The following is a 17,608-nucleotide window of genomic DNA, read 5'->3' as shown; positions in this document are numbered from 1 at the left end:
TGCGTCGGTTTCCTCTGAGTGCTCCGGTTTCCTCCCACAGTCCAAAGACATGCAGGTTAGGTGGATTGGCCATAATAAATTGCCCTTAGTGACCAAAAATGTTAGGAGGGGTTATTGGATTATGGGGATAGGGTGGAAGTGAGGGCTTAAGTGGGTCGGTGCAGACTCGATGGGCTGATTGGCCTCCTTCTGCACTGCATGTTTTATCCCCGTAACCTTTTTTGGACACTAAGGGCAATTTAGCATGGCCAATCCACCTAACCTGCACATCGTTGGACTGTGTGAGGAAACCGGAGCCACCGGAGAAAGCCCAAGCAGACACGGGGAGAACGTGCAGACTCCGCACAGGCAGTGACCCATGATGGGAATCAAACCTGGGGCCCTGGAGTTGAGAAGCATCTGTGCTAACCACTGTGCTACAGTGCTGCCCTTATGTTTCGTTAACCGTTAGTTAATTATTATAATTGTTGTGACTGCAGCTTTGAAAACAAGTGGGAAGAACTGAAAATGTTTAACTCATTGAAAACATCACTTTGGCTACAAAAGGAATGGTTGCCACAAAATCGGAAATAATTATGACAGCCGCATTGAAAATAATTGGCAAATAACTCAAAATGATTAACTCGTTGAGACAATCACTTTGGCTGTAAAAGGAATGCTTGGCAAAGAAATAGTAAATTATTATGACAGCCAGTTTTAAAATAACTGGCAAATCTCTGAGAATGCTTAACTGATTGAGAAAATCACTTTGTCTGTAAAATAAACATTTGGCAAAAATGAATAAATTGCAAACGCAAATAACTCAAAATGCTCAACTCATTGAGAAAATCACTTCTGGTTCGAAGGCAAGAACCACTACGGCAGCCCCCCCACGATGACTACATTTCTTGCCCGTTCTTGTCGGTTGCTCAGGCAGTGGAGAAACGGCTTGGGACCCGCCCTGCCTGGGAACCCCCCCTCTGGTCAGCTAGGAGAGACAGTGCATTGGTAGCCGTTCTACCAGGGGACTCCATCCAACTCTTACCCGTCGCGGCTCATACGCACCTCATTTTGGAAATTTTAGTTCAAAAAATTTTGTTTTGTTTCCAGTAACCCTTAGGTTGCCGACCATATGCTATTTACATCCTGGAACATTTGGATGGTAAATCAGCACTGTTCATTATTTGGAAAGTGTGTCTTGTCTTGTCCTAAATGTGTGTCTTGTCCTAAAATTTGTTTTTTGGAAAAAAATGAGGGAGTCACACATAGTGACCAATTATAAAGGGAGTAATTGGCACTAAAGGACAGACAGACTATCGTACGAGATATTAAACAAAGATAGTTACAGACACTATGCTTGTTTCCACAGAACTCCAGAAGCTCCAGGACTGAAAAAGGAAAGAAAAGAGAAGAGCGATGAGGACTTCCTCCACATGGATCAGCATCATCTTTATGGACATTTGGTTGCGCGTGAACGCAAACCCCATGATTTCAAGCCCCCCCAGCCGTTAATGTTTCACTTCCCCGCAGTACCCAGAGCCCAGTCACCAGCGACACCACATCATCTTGGTGTGCAAAATTTATAACCTCTGTCATATGTCATAGAAACCTTACTAGTATTAGTGATACTCTGCTGCATCGTATGCGTCTACGGAAATGGAGAAGGAGAGCCTACCGTGATCGAACCCCGGTATATAGGATCAGATCCCCTATTTTCGGATATGACCAGACCCCCGACCCCCGCGATCTATAATAAAGTACATTCACTTGAGTTCATTGTAAATAAAGAAATGTAAAGAACTGTTCATGAGCAAATTGTACGATCCTGAGCTTGACTGCCAAGCCAGGAAAAATGTGTATAAAATGCTATGATTTTGTTGTATGGTTGAGGAAGTTAGGATAATGAAATGTTTAAGTGAGTGTAGTGTACTAAGAATAGTTAGAGGTTCCCAGTTTATTGTTTTGTGATGCATGACCCTGTTTGACATAGTGCCCTTAGAATTGTTAGTTAAAAAAATGTTTGCATAGCTGTGATCAGTGCAGAGGCCATGAAGGACGTGCCCCCCCCCCCCCCCCCACCCCCACCCCACCCCCCCAGGTCAGGGAATGGAAAGCAACATAGTTATGTGATCCTTCACACTTTGCGTTAGGATCACAAGGAGGGATTGTAGCCACTTAAAATGGCCAACTCCTGATTCAAAATGGCGAACGGCAAAGGCTGATGGGAATGTCAACCAATAGGACAAAAATGAGCAGCTGCAGGTTGGCTGTGTATTTACCTCTGGAAAGGCCAGACAAAATCGATACCAGCAACCATAAGCATAACAAAACACCAGCCATCTGCAGACTAATGAGCAATCCCCGGGAACAATAAGCAACATTTAGACACACAAAGCCAAACTAGACTCTTCGGTGCCAGCAGAGGCCTACACAATGGGAGGTGAACGACCACCTCAAGACCGCCCATCGATCAGGGAACCGCTCCAGCATTGGAGAAAATCGAATCAAGTGATTGGGACAAAGTCCAATCACTTGGGACCATGTACAGGGTGCACCCCAAAAAGGGGAAAACCCCTGGAGACTATAAGAATTGAGCCCCAAGTTCAAGGCGCTCTCTTCCAGCTCTCTTTACTCTTCAGCAGCCGATCGAACCTGTAAGTCTTACTTCAACGCTCGATACGAGATAGGCGCTCCTAGCTATCAATCTGTACCAACTTCGAATCCCGCAGGCTCAGAATCCGAACGAAAGGCCATTTGTTTCCCTGACCTGGTGGGCCAGTTCCAAGTTAAGTATTGGCCTGTTAGCTGTAGAAGTAGCTTAGACGTAAAATTAGTGCATGAGGAGCGATTACTGTGTATAATAAATGTGCTTTGATTGGAATCTTTCTAATCGGTGTATCGGATTATTGATCATTACTCGAACTTGAACAACGTGGCGGTATAAAGATACCTGGCGACTCAAGAGCAAAGGTAATAAAACAGAGCAATTGAACTAAGGTAAAGTTAGCAACATGATGTCCTGCTGCATCGTCCATATCATCATGCAGCAGTGGGGCGATGAGCTAGAGGAGGAGGATGAACGTCAATCATCATCCGATGAGGAGGATGTGGAGGAGGGTGGGGATGGGCAGCATATGGGACCTGGCCAGACATGGGAAGCCACACAATGTGTGCACCGGGGCCGACATGCACGGGACGCTCTAACTGCCACCAGTTTCACCGACTGGGAGGACTAGCCAGAAGCACGGATATTCCATCCCATCCCAGCCCCACACTGCACCCAGCCCCCCCAGTCAGCCACCGACTCCCATGAGCACCCTCCCTGCGTAACCCTTCCCCCCCCTCTTGCAACCCCCTCGGTGATTCCTACCTGCCTCACTATGGGATACAGGCCCTGAGTTGGCAGTAACAGTGGATCAGGCCCATGGGCTGGAGAATGATGACAGCTCTGGGGTGAGCTCTGGTACTCCACAGCATTCAACAACGTTGCACTTACCTCTGTTCACCTGGGTGATTCCTGCAGACGAGCTGGCCATTCCATCAGATGGTCCCATCAAATCCCTCGGGTGGTGGAGATTGGGTCGGTAGGTGGGGACGGCGGGGGGGCGGGAGGGGGGGGGGGGACGAGGGGTGCAACGGAGCAATGAGCACTGGCAGAACTGCGGTCCCTCAGACAAGCCCATCCCCAAAGTCCACCGATCCCCCTGCCCACCCCTACCCACCGCCCACCACCCCCTCCCACCCCCACCCCCTGCACTCCCTCTGTGGCCAGCCCAGATCAGCCCATCCCTCACACCATTCTGCAAAGCACCGAGGCACTTTGTAATGTTGTGCACAGGTGCTTATTGTGAGCATGCCCCAGCCCCTATCACTATCTTATGTGCTATACCCATGCCATCCTAACTGGTGTCTACTTTTGAGAAACAAAAGTTTTAGTGAGGAGCTGAATGAAATTAGTTTTAGGAAATAAATGATTTTGGGAAATTAATGCGACTGAAGGCGAACAAATCTCCAGGGCCTGATAACCTTCATCCAAGAGTACGCAAGGTAGTGGCCCTAGAAATAGTAGATCCATTGGTGGTCATTTTCCAAAATTCTTTGGACTCTGGAATGGTTCCTATAGACTGGAGGATAGTTAATGTAACCCTTCAATTCAAAAAGCGAGGTAGAGAAAAAAACAGGGAACTATAGACCAGTGAGCCTAATGTCAGGGTAGGGAAGTTGCTGGAGTCCATTATCAAGGATTTCATAGCACAGCATTTGGAAAGCAGTGGTGTAATCAGACAAAGCAAGTATGGATGTTTGAATGGAAAATCATGCTTGACAAATCTACTATAATAATAACCTTCATTGTTCCAAGTAGGCTTACATTAACACTGCAATGAAGTTACTGTGAAAACCCCCTAGTCGCCACATTCCGGCACCTGTTCGAGTTTCAGAGGGAGAATTCAGAATGTCCAGATTACCTATCAACACGTCTTTCGGGACTTGTGGGAGGACCCAGAGGAAACCCACGCAGACATAGGGAGAACGTGCAGACTTCTCACAGACAGTGACCCAAGCCAGGAATCGAACCTGGACCCCTGGAGCTGTGAAACAACAGTGCTACCCACTGTGCTACCGTGCCACCCTAGAATTCTTTAAAGATGTAACTAGTAGAGTTGACCAGGGAGAACCGGTGGATGTGATTTATTTAGACTTTCAGAAGGCTTTTGACAAGGTCTCACATAACAGGGGCGACATTCTCCGACCCCCCGCCGGGTCGGAGAATCGTCGGGGGCTGGCGTGAATCCCGCCCCCGCCGGTTGCCGAAGTCTCCGGCACCGGATATTCGGCGGGGTCGGGAATCGCGGCGCGCCGGTTGGCGGTCCCCCCGCTCGATTCTCCGGCCCGAATGGGCCGAAGTCCCGCCGATAAATTGCCTGTCCCGCCGGCGTAAATTAAATCACCTACCTTACCGGCGGGACAAGGTGGCGTGGGTGGGCTCCGGGGTCCTGGGGGAGGGCGCGGGGCGATCTGACCCCGGGGGGTACCCCCACGGTGGCCTGGCTCGCGATCGGGGCCCACCGATCCGCGGGCGGGCCTGTGCCGTGGGGGCACTCTTACCCTTCCACCTCCGCCACGGTCTCCACCATGGCGGAGGTGGAAGAGACTCCCTCCACTGTGCATGCGTGGGAAACTGTCAACGGCCGCTGACGCTCCCGCGCATGCGCCGCCCAGAGATGTCATTTTTGCGCCAGCTGGTGAGGCAACAAAGGCCGTTTCCGCCAGCTGGTGGAGCGGAAATTCCTCCGGCGTCGGCCTAGCCCCTCAATGTTGGGGCTTGGCCCCAAAAGATGCGGAGCATTCCGCACCTTTGGGGCGGTGCGATGCCCGTCTGATTGGCGCCGTTTTGGGTGCCAGTTGGCGGACATCGCGCTGTTTCCGGAGAATTTCGCCCCAGATGTGTAAAATTAAAGCGCATCTGATTATGGATAGTGTCTTGAGATGGATAAAAAGCTGGCATAAATGTTTTATTCTGATTGGCAGGCAGGACAACAGGGATCTGTTCACATATATTAATGTTTTGGATGAAGGAACTAAATGTATTATCTCCAAATTTGCAGATTATACAGAGTTGGGTGGAAGGGTGAGCTATGTGGAGGATGCAGATATGCTTCAGTGGAATTTCTACAGCCTAAGTGAGTGAGCACGTGAATGGCAGATGCAGTATAATGTGGATAAATGGAAGGTTATTTGCTTCGATAACAAAAATAGTAAGGCAGGTTATTATTTGAATGGGTGTAAATTGAGAGAGGTGGATACTCAGTGACTCCTTGATGTCCTTGTGCATCAGTCGCTGAAAGTAAGTGCGCAGGTACAGCAGGCAGTAAAGAAGGCAATTAGTATGTTGGTCTTCCTAATGAGAGGATTTGTGGACAGGAATAGAGATGTTTTCCTGTAAATGTATAGGGTGTTGGTGAGGCCACACTTGGACCATTGTATGCAGTTTTGGTGTCCTCATCTGAGGAATAATGTTCTTGCTGTGGAAGCAGTGCAGCAAAGGTTTCCCAGTCTAATTCCTGGGATGACAGGAATGTCATATGACGTGAGACTAAGTCGGTTAGGATTATATTCATTGAAGTTCAGAAGAATGAGAGGAAATCTCATAGAAACATAGAAAATGCTAACAGGATTAGATATCAAGTAGGGTCTCGAGTTTGGCGTCCGTGAAACGGGGTGCCGCTCTCCTTGCTGGCATCTTGTTGGCTGGGATGTTGTGTGTGGAGAGTGAAGGGTGTATATGCGGCTGCAGCTTGTCAGCCTCCTGAGTGTCAATCCTGAAACCAGTGAATCTGGCACCGTTTCTCATTGGAATTGATTGTGTTCCATGTGGCGCTGGTGCTAGCCCCGTAATAGTTGGTGAATTGGTCCAATTGTGGCGGCAATTTCGCAGTAGTAGAACTCCACTAACCCTGCCCTGGATTCAGCAATAAGTCTCAGGAACAGAGAATTCTGCCCTTTGGCTTTGGAAGCAGAACATGAATTAATTAGAAAGAATTGCAGATGTGCGTCATTTTCTATGTCAATATTGATGAAGTATCAGAATTCTTTGCGGTAAATGTGTATTCCGATTGTGCAATGTCAGCTCTTTTACACCGTGTAAATGTTTGATGTTGTCCCATACCTCAGAGAAGGAGGAATTCAACCAATTTCCAGGTGCTCTCGCTGTGGCTGCTCGGAGTAGCTTTTGGAACTGGTGTGTGGGCCATTGTCTGTGAAGTAAAAAACTTACCACTATTCTTAGAATTCCCCCTATACCAAAAAGGTCAATAAGATATTCTAAATGGTGAACAGGGATTCTCACTCCCTGACTCCTAATCAGACTTAGGTGGGTGCTATTCGGGTCAAACTAGTGTTTCAAGTTATCCCCCGGTATAACCCATATCTTCATAGAAGATTCTGTTTACTTACCACTCAGTAGCTTCACTCACGGTCCCGGTTTTCCTAAGTAGAGTAAAGTAAACTTTCTAATAACTACTCTTTCAAGTTATCAATTTAAGTAGTTTTATTTTCAAATTAAAAGATAAAATCATTGTTTTTACAGAAAGGTAAAAAGATATTTTCTTTGGATCCTCTTGGTCAGTTGTTAGACCTTCAGGTCTGCCTTGACAATCTTTCTTCTTTAACTTTTGGTCTTCCTCAGATGGATTCGCTCTGATGCTCGGATCATGAATGTGCTTCCCATGTACCGAGGGCAGCTGTGAGACCTGGCTTGCTGGCTGCTGAATTATCAGGGTTTATTATTCGGGTCCTTTACCAAGATGGCGCCGGAGCGAGGCGACTCTCTGTGATCTCTGTGAGATCTTTTTACTTAACTTATACTCGTTCTAATATGTTGTGTTGCCCTATTATGTATTTTCTTTTATTCCCTTTTCTTCTCATGTACTTAATGATCTGTTGAGCTGCTCGCAGAAAAATACTTTTCACTGTACCTCGGTACACGTGACAATAAACAAATCCAATCCAATCCATCCAATGTAGCCCTTTGCGCAGCCTTAGTTTCTATATGACCTTTATTGAAATGTAACTGTCCCTTGCCGACTGTAACTTCTTTAACTAATGCGAGCTCCCAGTCTTTGAATTATCTTATTCTGCTTGACAGGTAATACATTTGTTTGGCAGGTAATAAATTTGTTTGTTGCTTCTTCAGCAGCTTTTCTGATATCTGTCTCTAGTGATGTTTTTTCGGTCTCAAAACTGGATCAGAACTTGTGTTCATCGAAGTAGTTCGCCCCTGTACTTGACGGGTCAGTTGGTGTCAGCGGCAGGTCACCCCTGGACTTCTAACCTTATCTGGCTTGGACCTATATCCTCTGACTTGATTACTTGCTAAAAGTTTTTTCACTTCAAAAATGTGTAAAATATAGTATAAACGCACGACCTCATGTGTGTCTTTCGCTGGAAAGCAATTGTCTCATATTTAACTGGCGTCATCAGGATTTTACGCCTAAACATTTGTCACCCAATTCAAACCTGAGATCCTGGCAATTCTTTTTAACTGCTTAATAAAATAATTCACTTCTGATAAAATGCAAAATACTGTTTCCCTTCATGTAACTAAAATTTAAATCACTCGAATGTCATTGAACTTGAAAAGCAGTCAGCAGCTTTACAGCATGAATTGTCACCAGCTGTTTACTTAACGCCTGGAAGGCTGTTTGCTTTTCAAAACCACCTTTTGCTAGGGGCTGGTTTAGCACAGGGCTAAATCACTGGGTTTGAAAGCAAACCAAAGCAGGCCAGCAGCACGGTTCAATTCCATACCAGCCTTCCCGAACAGGCAACGGAATGTGGTGACTAGGGGCTTTTCACAGTAACTTCATTTGAAGCCAACTTGTGACAATAGGTGATTTTCATTCATTTCATTTCATTTTGCTGCTGCTGCTATTAACCCTTTGTGGGACTTATCCCTTACTTTTAAAATCTCAAGTTTTTCCAGACTTCCATGGTTCAAATGACATATTTTCCCATTTTATTTTACATCTGACACAGCGTTTCACTCACTTTCCTCATCAATGAGTCGTCCGTATAAATGACAGACATTGGTGATATCGCCATTGGGTGTCCGGAAGATAACAACTGCTTTTGTTACTCTCCTTTCTGCTGGTAAGATGGTTGCCATGACAACTTCCCATGTAGGATACGGGAGGGTGTGACATCATCTCTGAGCAAAGCACCATGAGGGGTTGAATTGCCCCTTCATGAGATTTGGGGCATTATCAAAAATATATTATATATATATATATATATATATATATATATATATATATGATGCAAGCTTTACTTTATATCTTTCAGGTGAATGTCAGCAGATTTCCCCCAGTGTGCATCTTCTTCATGGTTCTCAATCAGGAAGATTGGGAATAAGAAAAATAATAGGTTTTCAGATACATTTCCCTAAAACCCTGATTCCAGTGTTGGATGAAGAGGAGAAAACAGGGGCTAATGTGAAAATTATTAACACTCAGAGAGTCAATGCGACAGTATTAGTGGGCTTGTTTCCACTGTAAACCAGTGTCCATCCATTTCAGTGATGATGCTCTTGTTATGAATGAAACAGGAACTTCACAGTGAAGGAGCTGGACATGTGATATGAATCCATCACTAGCATTGGGATGACAGGCATTTCTGACGCAGGCATGATGGGCTGAATGGCCAACGCCTGTGTTGTATGATTCCATGATTCCAGGTACAGGACTATTTCTTTCTTTTAAAAAGCAGATTTCTTTCTTTTTGTACTGAGTGAATGAAATGGCCGGTATGTGGTGTGTGTGAAATCGAATGTGCTTGTTTAAAATTCTCACCCTTGCTTTCTTTTCTCATATCACAACCAGGCAAATCCATTAACCAAACACCACACAGCAACATGACCAGCAACAGTCTGTATTTATTTAGTACTTTTAATGTAATGAAGCTTCCCAATGTGTTTCTCAGGAGCAATAGAAAAGACAATGGGCGTCATTCTCCAACCCCCCCAGCAGGTCGGAGAATGGCCGTTGGCCGCCGTGAATCCCGCCCCCGCCGGTTGGCGGGCCCCCCCGCTCGATTCTCCGGCCCGGATGGGCCGAAGTCCCACCGAGAAATTGCCTGTCCCGCCGGCGTAAATTAAAGTAGGTATTTACCGGCGGGACAAGGTGGCGTGGGCGGGCTCCAGGGTCCTGGGGGGGGGCGCGGGGCGATCTGACGGTGGCCTGGCCCGCGATCGGGTCCCACCGATCCGCGGGCGGGCCTGTGCCGTAGGGGCACTCTTTCCCTTCCGCCTCCGCAATGGCCTCCACCATGGCGGAGGCGGAAGAGACTCTCCCCACTGCGCATGCGCGGGAAACTGTCAGCGGCCGCTGACACTCCCGCGCATGCGCCTCCTGGGGATGTCGTTTCCGCGCCAGCTGGCGGGGCAACAAACGCCGTTTCCGCCAGCTGGCGGGGCGGAAATCCCTCCGGCGCCGGCCTAGCCCCTCAATGTCGGGGCTCGGCCCCCAAAGATGCAAGCATTCCGCACCTTTGGGGCGGCGCAATGCCCGTCTGATTGGCGCCGTTTTCGGCGCCAGTCGGCGGACATCGCGCCGTTGGGGGAGAATTTTGCCCAATAAGTCACTGAGCAACATCAGGAGATTTTAGGGTAGATGATCAAAAGCTTGGTGAAAGAGGCAGGTTTTAAACAGTCTCTGAAGGAGGAAGAAAGGTCGACAGGTTTTTAGGTTTAGGGAGGGTATTGCAGAGTTTGGGGTCTCGACATCGCGGTTCCCATTGGACCCAGTACCCAACATCACCATTTTCCTCCTGTTTCCCGCGGCCTATCTCAGGATGTGTTGCACGCTGGGCGGCCCAACATGAAATCACGGGGACAATGCGCTCTCACCCTGGAGCAGATTGTACATGCACTTCTGGGCTCACTAACTCCCAACAAGCACAAAATGCAGGTCCATGATTCACTGATTCTGTATCCAGAGTAACTATCTAAATATAGACATCTGGGAATCAGAAACTGTAAAAATATAATCTCCCTGGCAACAAATGACCTTCCACTGTGCTTGATTCCCATTTGACAGTGTACAGGAGTCTGTCCACTGCTATAAAAGGCTGTGCACAGTACAAAGTCTTACAACACCAGGTTAAAGTCCAACAGGTTTGTTTCGATGTCACTAGCTTTCGGAGCGCTGCTCCTTCCTCAGGTGAATGAAGAGGTCTGTGTTATTGGAACGGTTCCTCACTGCGGCTCGTGTGAGTGAGAGAGAGAAGCAGCAGTAACCAGTCACTCTGGATTAAGTGGTTGTCAGTGTGAGAACTTCACTGGTAAACTCTTCTCCATCAAGGAAGCAGTGCAGGTAAGTGGCAAGAAATAAAACTACAAACTTAATAAAGTTATCAAATTTATGAGAAAGAACCATATTCTCAACTTTAAATTAAATTACAGCTCAGCTTTAATGATGTTTAAAGTGATTTTCTGAATGTCCTTTTCCCCTTCTAATCTGGGATCTGTTCAAAATATGAATTTCTTTTATAAAAAATTTAGAGTACCCAAATCCTTTTTTCCAATTAAGGGGCAATTTAACGTCGCAAAACCACCTACTCTGCATATCTTTTGGGTTGTGGGGGTGAAACCCATGCAAACACGGAGAGAATGTGCAAACTCCACACAGACAGTGACCCAGGGACGGGATCGAACCTGGGACCTCGGCGCCATGGGGCTGCAGTGCTAACCACTGTGCCACCGTGCTAAATATGAATTTCTAATGAAGAATTTTATTTTGTTCCACAAGAAGTTGAGTGAAGATTAAAAATGAACAGGAGAAATAAACTGTCAGAAATGTCTGTTGATAAAATGTGTTTTGTACATTTATCGGAACTGGGTGTGGTGCTGAACAGGGAGCAGCATGTGTAGATGACTCTCAGTAGAGGTGACATTACGATTAATACAGTGAGAGGCAACTCTAAAGAAATTCAACATCAAAAAGAGCACTTCTGATTTTGTTTTCTCTCACCTTCCCTGTCGGTCTAATTATTGAAAGCAATTCATCCCTTTTAATTGAGCAATTGCTGTTTGCTATTGCTGCATAAATATTTAGCAAATTCATAATACTATTGTGTTGCTGAAAAAAGAGACATGCTGCCAAAACCTTGTACTCATCAGGAATGATTCACAATTATTGAAAAGGGAACAAAATAAGTACTGCATTGTAAGAGAGTACTGATTGGTTGGCAAGTCAACTCTGATTGATAGAGACATTGCAATGAAAAATGCATCAGGGATCAGTTAACGGGCAAGCCATTTTTAATGCAACCCAGGCAAGTCCACTCTGATTGGTAAGGAGGAATTAATGCGGGAAAGGCGTGGGTCATTAAAAAAAGGCACAATATATGGGCATACTCCTTTACTCTGCGGAGGACAGGGCCCTGAGTGTAACTATATGCAGCATCTAACATGTGGTTGTGAGCCTCAATATGTCCACTGGTGATCTTAAATTTGTTTTCAGTGTCATTCTTGGCACAATCAGGATTGTTTAGTAAGTGTTGTCCAATCATTTAATCACATCTCAGGTTGGACACTATTTTTTCAGCTTTTCAAGGAAGGAAGGGCTGTTTGGGTAAGGACTATAATTTGCCTGTTGTGAACAGCTGAATGGATTATTCTGGATTTGTTTATTGTCACGTTTATCGAGGTACAGTGAAAAGTATTTTTCTGAGAGCAGCTCAACAGACCATTAAGTACATGAAAATAAAATAAAATAAAATACATAACAGGGCAACACAAGGTACACAATGTAACTACATAAACACCGGCAGCGGGTGAAGCTTACAGGGGTGTAGTGTTTATGAGGTCAGTTCATAAGAGGGTGGTTTAGGAATTTAGTAACAGCATGAAACAAGCTGTTTTTGAGTCTGTTTCTGCATGTTCTCAGACTTTTGTATCTCCTGCCCGATGGAAGAAGTTGGAAGAGTGAGTAAGCCAGGTGGGAGGGGTCTTTGATTATGCAGCCCGCTTTCCCCAGGCAGTGGGAGGTGTAGATGGAGTCAATGGATGGGAAACAGGTTTGTGTGATGGATTGGGCTGTCTTCATGACTCTCTGAAGTTTCTTGCGGTCTTGGGCCGAGCAGTTGCCATACCAGGCTGTGATGCAGCCAGATAGGATGCTTTCTATGGTGCATCTGTAAAAGTTGGTAAGAGTTAATGAGCGGGCAGCACGGTGGTGCAGTGGGTAGCACTGCTGCCTCATGGCGCCGAGGTCACAGGTTCGATCCCGGCTCTGGGTCACTGTCCGTGTGGAGTTTGCACATTGTCCCCGCATTTGCGTGGGTTTCGCCCCCACAACACAAAGATGTGAAGGGTAGGTGGATTGGCCAAGCTAAATTGCCCCTTAATTGGAAAAAATGAATTGGGCACTCAAAATTTTTTTTTTTAAAGTTAATGAGCATATGCCGAATTTCCTTACTTTCCTGAGGAAGTATAGGCACTTGCTGGTAGCGTCGACGTGGGTGGACCAGGACAGATGGCATTGTTTTGCTGGCATTGAGGGATAGATTGTTGTCATTGCACCACTCCAATACGAGTTATTCGAGATCCGCTATGGCCGTATCGTCAGCAAACTTGTAGATGGAGTTGGAACCAAATTTTTGCCACGCAGTCGTGTGTGTGTACAGGGAGTATAGTTGGGGGTAAGTACACAGCCTTGCGGGGCCCCGCTATTGAGGCCTATTGTGGACCAGGTGTTGTTGTTTATTCTTACTGATTGTGGTCTGTGGGTCAGAAAGTCGAGGATCCAGTTGCAGAGTGAGGAGTCAAGTCAGAGGTTTTGGAGCTTTGATATGAGCTTGGCTGGGATTATGGTGTTGAAGGCGGAGCTGTAGTCAATAAATAGGAGTCTGATGTAGGAGTCCTTGTTGTCGAGGTGCTCTCGGGATGAGTGTAGGGCCAGGGAGATGGTGTCTGCTGTGGACTGGTTGCAGCGGTATGTGAATTGCAGTGGATCAAGGCATTCTGGGAGTTTGGAGGTGATGCGCTTCACGACCAACCTCTTGAAGCACTTCATTACGACTGAAGTCAGGACCACAGGGCGGTAGTCATTCCCGTAACAGCCTCCCTGAACAGGCGCCGGAATGTGGCAACTAGGGGCTTTTCACAGTAACTTCATTTGAAGCCTACTTGTGACTATATGCGATTTTCATTTCATTTCATTTTCATTTCATTGAGGCACGTTCCCTGGTTCTTCTTTGGCACCGGTATGATGGTGGTCTTCTTGAAGCAGGTGGGGACCTCGGAGCAGTGTAGGGACAGGTTAAAGATGTCTGCAAACACATCTGCCAGCTGGTCCGCGCAGGCTCTGAGTGCAGACCAGGGATCCCATCCGGACCCGTAGCCTTCTGATGTTAAGTAATGAATTAACAGACATTCCAATTACTTGGACCATGTATGTTAAGTATCCAATAATTGACACTGATATGTAAAGAGGCTTCAGGTGTCCTTTGTGTCAGGTGATGTGATGATAGCGTTTTGTGCAGAGTCTGTTAAAGAGAAATAAAGGTGTTTGTGAAAAGGAGCAGAACCTTTGACTCTTTATACAACAGCAGCTAAACGTCTGACATCTGAGGGTTCGCTTTCAGGAATGCCGATCTGACTTTGGAAGCTGTGATGCTGGGTTATGGGTTGCTGGTTATGGATCGTTGGTTTCCTGCTCAATCCGAGCATAGAATGCATTGAGTTCATCGGGGAGGGGTGCGCTGCTGCTGGAGATACTGCTCGGCTTCGCTTTGTAGACCGTTATGTTGTTTAGGCCTTGCCACAACCGCCGAGAGTTTGTAACGCTAATCTGTGACTCTAGCTTGGTCTGATATTCTCTCTTGGCATCTCGGATGGTTTTGTGGAGATCGTACCTGGATTTCTTGTATAGGTCAGGGTCGTCTGACTTGAACGCCTCACACCTGACCTTCAGTAGGGAGTCAACCTCGCTATTGAGCCATGGTTTCTGGTTGGGGAATGTACGTACTGCTTTCTTTGGCACGCAGTCATCCACACACTTGCTGATTGAAGTCTGTGACGGTGGTGGCATACTCATTTCAGTTGGTTGATGAGTTCTTAAATATAGACCAGTCCACTGTCTCTAAGCAGTCACGTAGGAGCTCTTCTGTTTCCTCAGACCTGCACTGCACAACATTCTTAGCTGGATTCTCCTGCTTGAGTTTCCGCTTGTATGCTGGGAGAAGGAGCACTGTCTTATGGTCTGATTTCCCAAAGTGCGTTCGGTGGGTGGAATGGTAGGCCTTGATTTTTGAGTAGCAGTGGTCAAGAGTGTTGTCGCCCCTGGTGGGAAAGGAGATGTGCTGGTGGAATTTTGGCAGTACACTTGAGGTTAGCCTTGTTGACGTCTCCGGCCATGATGAACATGGCGTTTGGGTGTTCTGTTTCGTAGTTGTTTACAACTGTGTACAGTTCATCCAGCACCTTCTTCACTTCTGCCTGGGGTGGGATGTAGACCGCTCTGATAAAGGCTGAAGTGACCTCACATGGAAGATAGTATGGGCAGCACTTCATGGTCAGGTATTCCAGGTCCGGGGAGCAGTAGGTCGCCAGGGTCGCCAGATCCAAGCACCAAGAGGAGTTGATGAGGAGGCAAACCCCTCCACTCTTCGCTTTGCCTGATTAAGCCGTGCAGTCCGTCCAATGAATTGAGAAGCCTTCAGGTTGTATGGCACAGTCATGTGAGGCGGGGGTGAGCCATGTCTCTGTGAAACAGGGCACCTAGCTCTGCTCATGCTCTTTGATACGATCCATCAGTGTTTGGGACTTACAACCTATATACCTGCCATCACACCAAAACTGAAATTCATTTTCCACATTAGCTATTCCACAGAAACATCTTTCTGGCTTGATAGCCGCCCCTGCTAGCCCCCTTGTACAGCGCAGAATGGGGTCCCAGAATGGGCGCCGACCGCGGAGTGAAACAATCCTGTTTTGACACCGGCACCGACACTCTGCTGTCGGTGTGGAGAATCGCGCCCCAGATCTTTATAGTCTGAAATAACAGCTAGAAGGAAACAGTCATGTTTATATTAAATAGACCTTGGAAAATATGTAAGATGAAATACGTAGTACATATGTTCTTGCCCTTGGCTAAAAACAACTCGAGTACACATTTTGTTATCTTTCGGAGGACAATGTGTTATCATAATAAGGCCGAGACCAAAATATTAAGCAGTATTTCGTTTATGTTACCTGACCTACTTATTTTTATTCAAAAGCAGTGTTAAACTATATAGTCAAGCATTTCCCAGCATGCTTCTGAGCTGGCAACTCATTAATTTCCCTTCCACAATTCCCTCCTTGTTGATCTTTTGATCAACACCTTTTCGTAAATTATCGTGTCCTCCGTAGAGAAGGGTGGGTCATAATGTAAGGGGAACGGATGTATGACAGTTCCCTGCGTGTTATGAGCCTGGTAGTAAGGAGGCAAGGTGGCTAGGGTTGTTCCTGTGTTAGTACAATAAAAATATCTTATGCAACATTAAAACAGTAACCATACGACAATCAAGGTTACAATGGTCATTATAATCCAGAACACAATCCTCTGTCCTAATGATCCTACCATCCAAAGCCAAAGTCCCATCCCTCATTTTCATGTAATCTTGTTACCTCTCTACGAATGTGATCCACCAGATTATCAATTTTCTTTGAGTTATCTGGGATGTACGTGTAACAGTCACTTCCAATCAGGGCACAAGTGCCTCCCTTTTCAGCTAACAAGAAATCAAGGGCCATTCTATTCTGCAGGGCAACCGCTCTTATAGCGACCTTCTCAGTTTCTATCTGGTTAACAGCTTCTGCAGTGTTATTAGCTACCTGCTCAAGGATGTCTCGTAGTTCGCATAGTTCATATGCAGTAAACCAAGGTCCACCACACTAAGAAAACAAAAATGGACGGTCAATAGAGAATTAAAGGTGCTATATTTAAATGCGCGCAGTGTACGGAACAAGGTAGATGAGCTTGTGGCCCAGATTGTGACTGACAGGTATGATGTGGTAGGCATCACAGAGGCGTGGTTGCAGGGGGTTCAGGACTGGCATTTAAACATCCAGGGATTCACAACCTATCGAAAAGACAGAGAGGTGGGTAGAGGGGGCAGGGTTGCCTTGTTAATTAGGAATGAAATTAAATCAATAGCACTAAACGACATAGGGTCAGATGATGTGGAGTCTGTGTGGGTAGAGTTGAGGAACCACAAAGGCAAAAAAAAACATGATGGGAGTTATGTACAGGCCTCCTAACAGTGGTCAGGACCAGGGGCACAAAATGCACCACGAAATAGAATGGGCATGTCAGAAAGGCAATGTCACAGTGATCATGGGGGACTTCAATATGCAGGTGAACTGGGTAAATAATGTTGCCAGTGGACCAAAGAAAGGGAATTCATGGAATGTTTACAGGAGGGCTTTTTGGAATAGCTTGTGATGGAGCACACGAGGGAACAGGCTATTCTGGACTTAGTGCTATGTAATGAGCCAGACTTGATTAAAGATCTTAAAGTAAGGGAACACTTAGGAGGCAGTGATCATAATATGGTAGAATTCAGTCTGCAATTTGAAAGAAAGAAGGTTGAATCAGATGTAAAGGTGTGACAGTTAAATAAAGGTAACTACAGGGGCATGAGTAAGGAACTGACGAAAATCGACTGGGAGCAGAGCCTAGTGGGAAAGACAGTAGAACAGCAATAGCAGGAGTTTCTGGGAGTAATTGAGGACACAGTACATAGGTTCATCCCAAAGAAAAGAAAGGTTATCAGAGGGGGGATTAGGCAGCCATGGCTGACAAAGGACGTCAGGGAATGCATCAAAGCAAAAGAGAAAGCCTATAATGTGGCAAAGAGCAGTGGGAAGTCAGAAGATTGGGAAGGCTACAAAAACAAACAGAGGATAACAAAGAGAGAAATAAGGAAAGAGAGGATCAAATATGCAGGTAGGCTAGCCAGTAACATTAGGAATGATAGTAAAAGTTTATTTAAATACATTAAAAACAAACGGGAGGCAAAAGTAGACATTGTGCCGCTCCAAAATGACGCTGGTAATCTAGTGATGGGAGACAAGGAAATAGCTGAG

At 46.2% G+C, this 17,608-nt stretch overlaps 1 protein-coding gene across 4 annotated transcripts in view; it reads left to right on the top strand.

Moving 5' to 3' along the window:
- The first annotated feature begins 10,639 nt into the window (after window positions 1-10,639).
- LOC140420887 (interferon-inducible GTPase 5-like) overlaps window positions 10,640-17,608 on the top strand; it is a 63,620-nt gene continuing 56,651 nt past the window's right edge. For all 4 annotated transcript variants that reach the window (XR_011946632.1, XM_072505001.1, XM_072505002.1 and 1 more), the window contains exon 1: window positions 10,640-10,847. The gene's annotated coding sequence lies outside the window, so the exon portion shown is untranslated. The remainder of the gene's footprint in view (window positions 10,848-17,608) is intronic.

The sequence above is a fragment of the Scyliorhinus torazame genome, chromosome 5 (assembly GCF_047496885.1).
Source record: "Scyliorhinus torazame isolate Kashiwa2021f chromosome 5, sScyTor2.1, whole genome shotgun sequence".
Classification (NCBI taxonomy): domain Eukaryota; kingdom Metazoa; phylum Chordata; class Chondrichthyes; order Carcharhiniformes; family Scyliorhinidae; genus Scyliorhinus; species Scyliorhinus torazame.
Note: the sequence above shows the minus strand (reverse complement) of the source record. Positions and strands in the feature narration are given on the sequence as shown.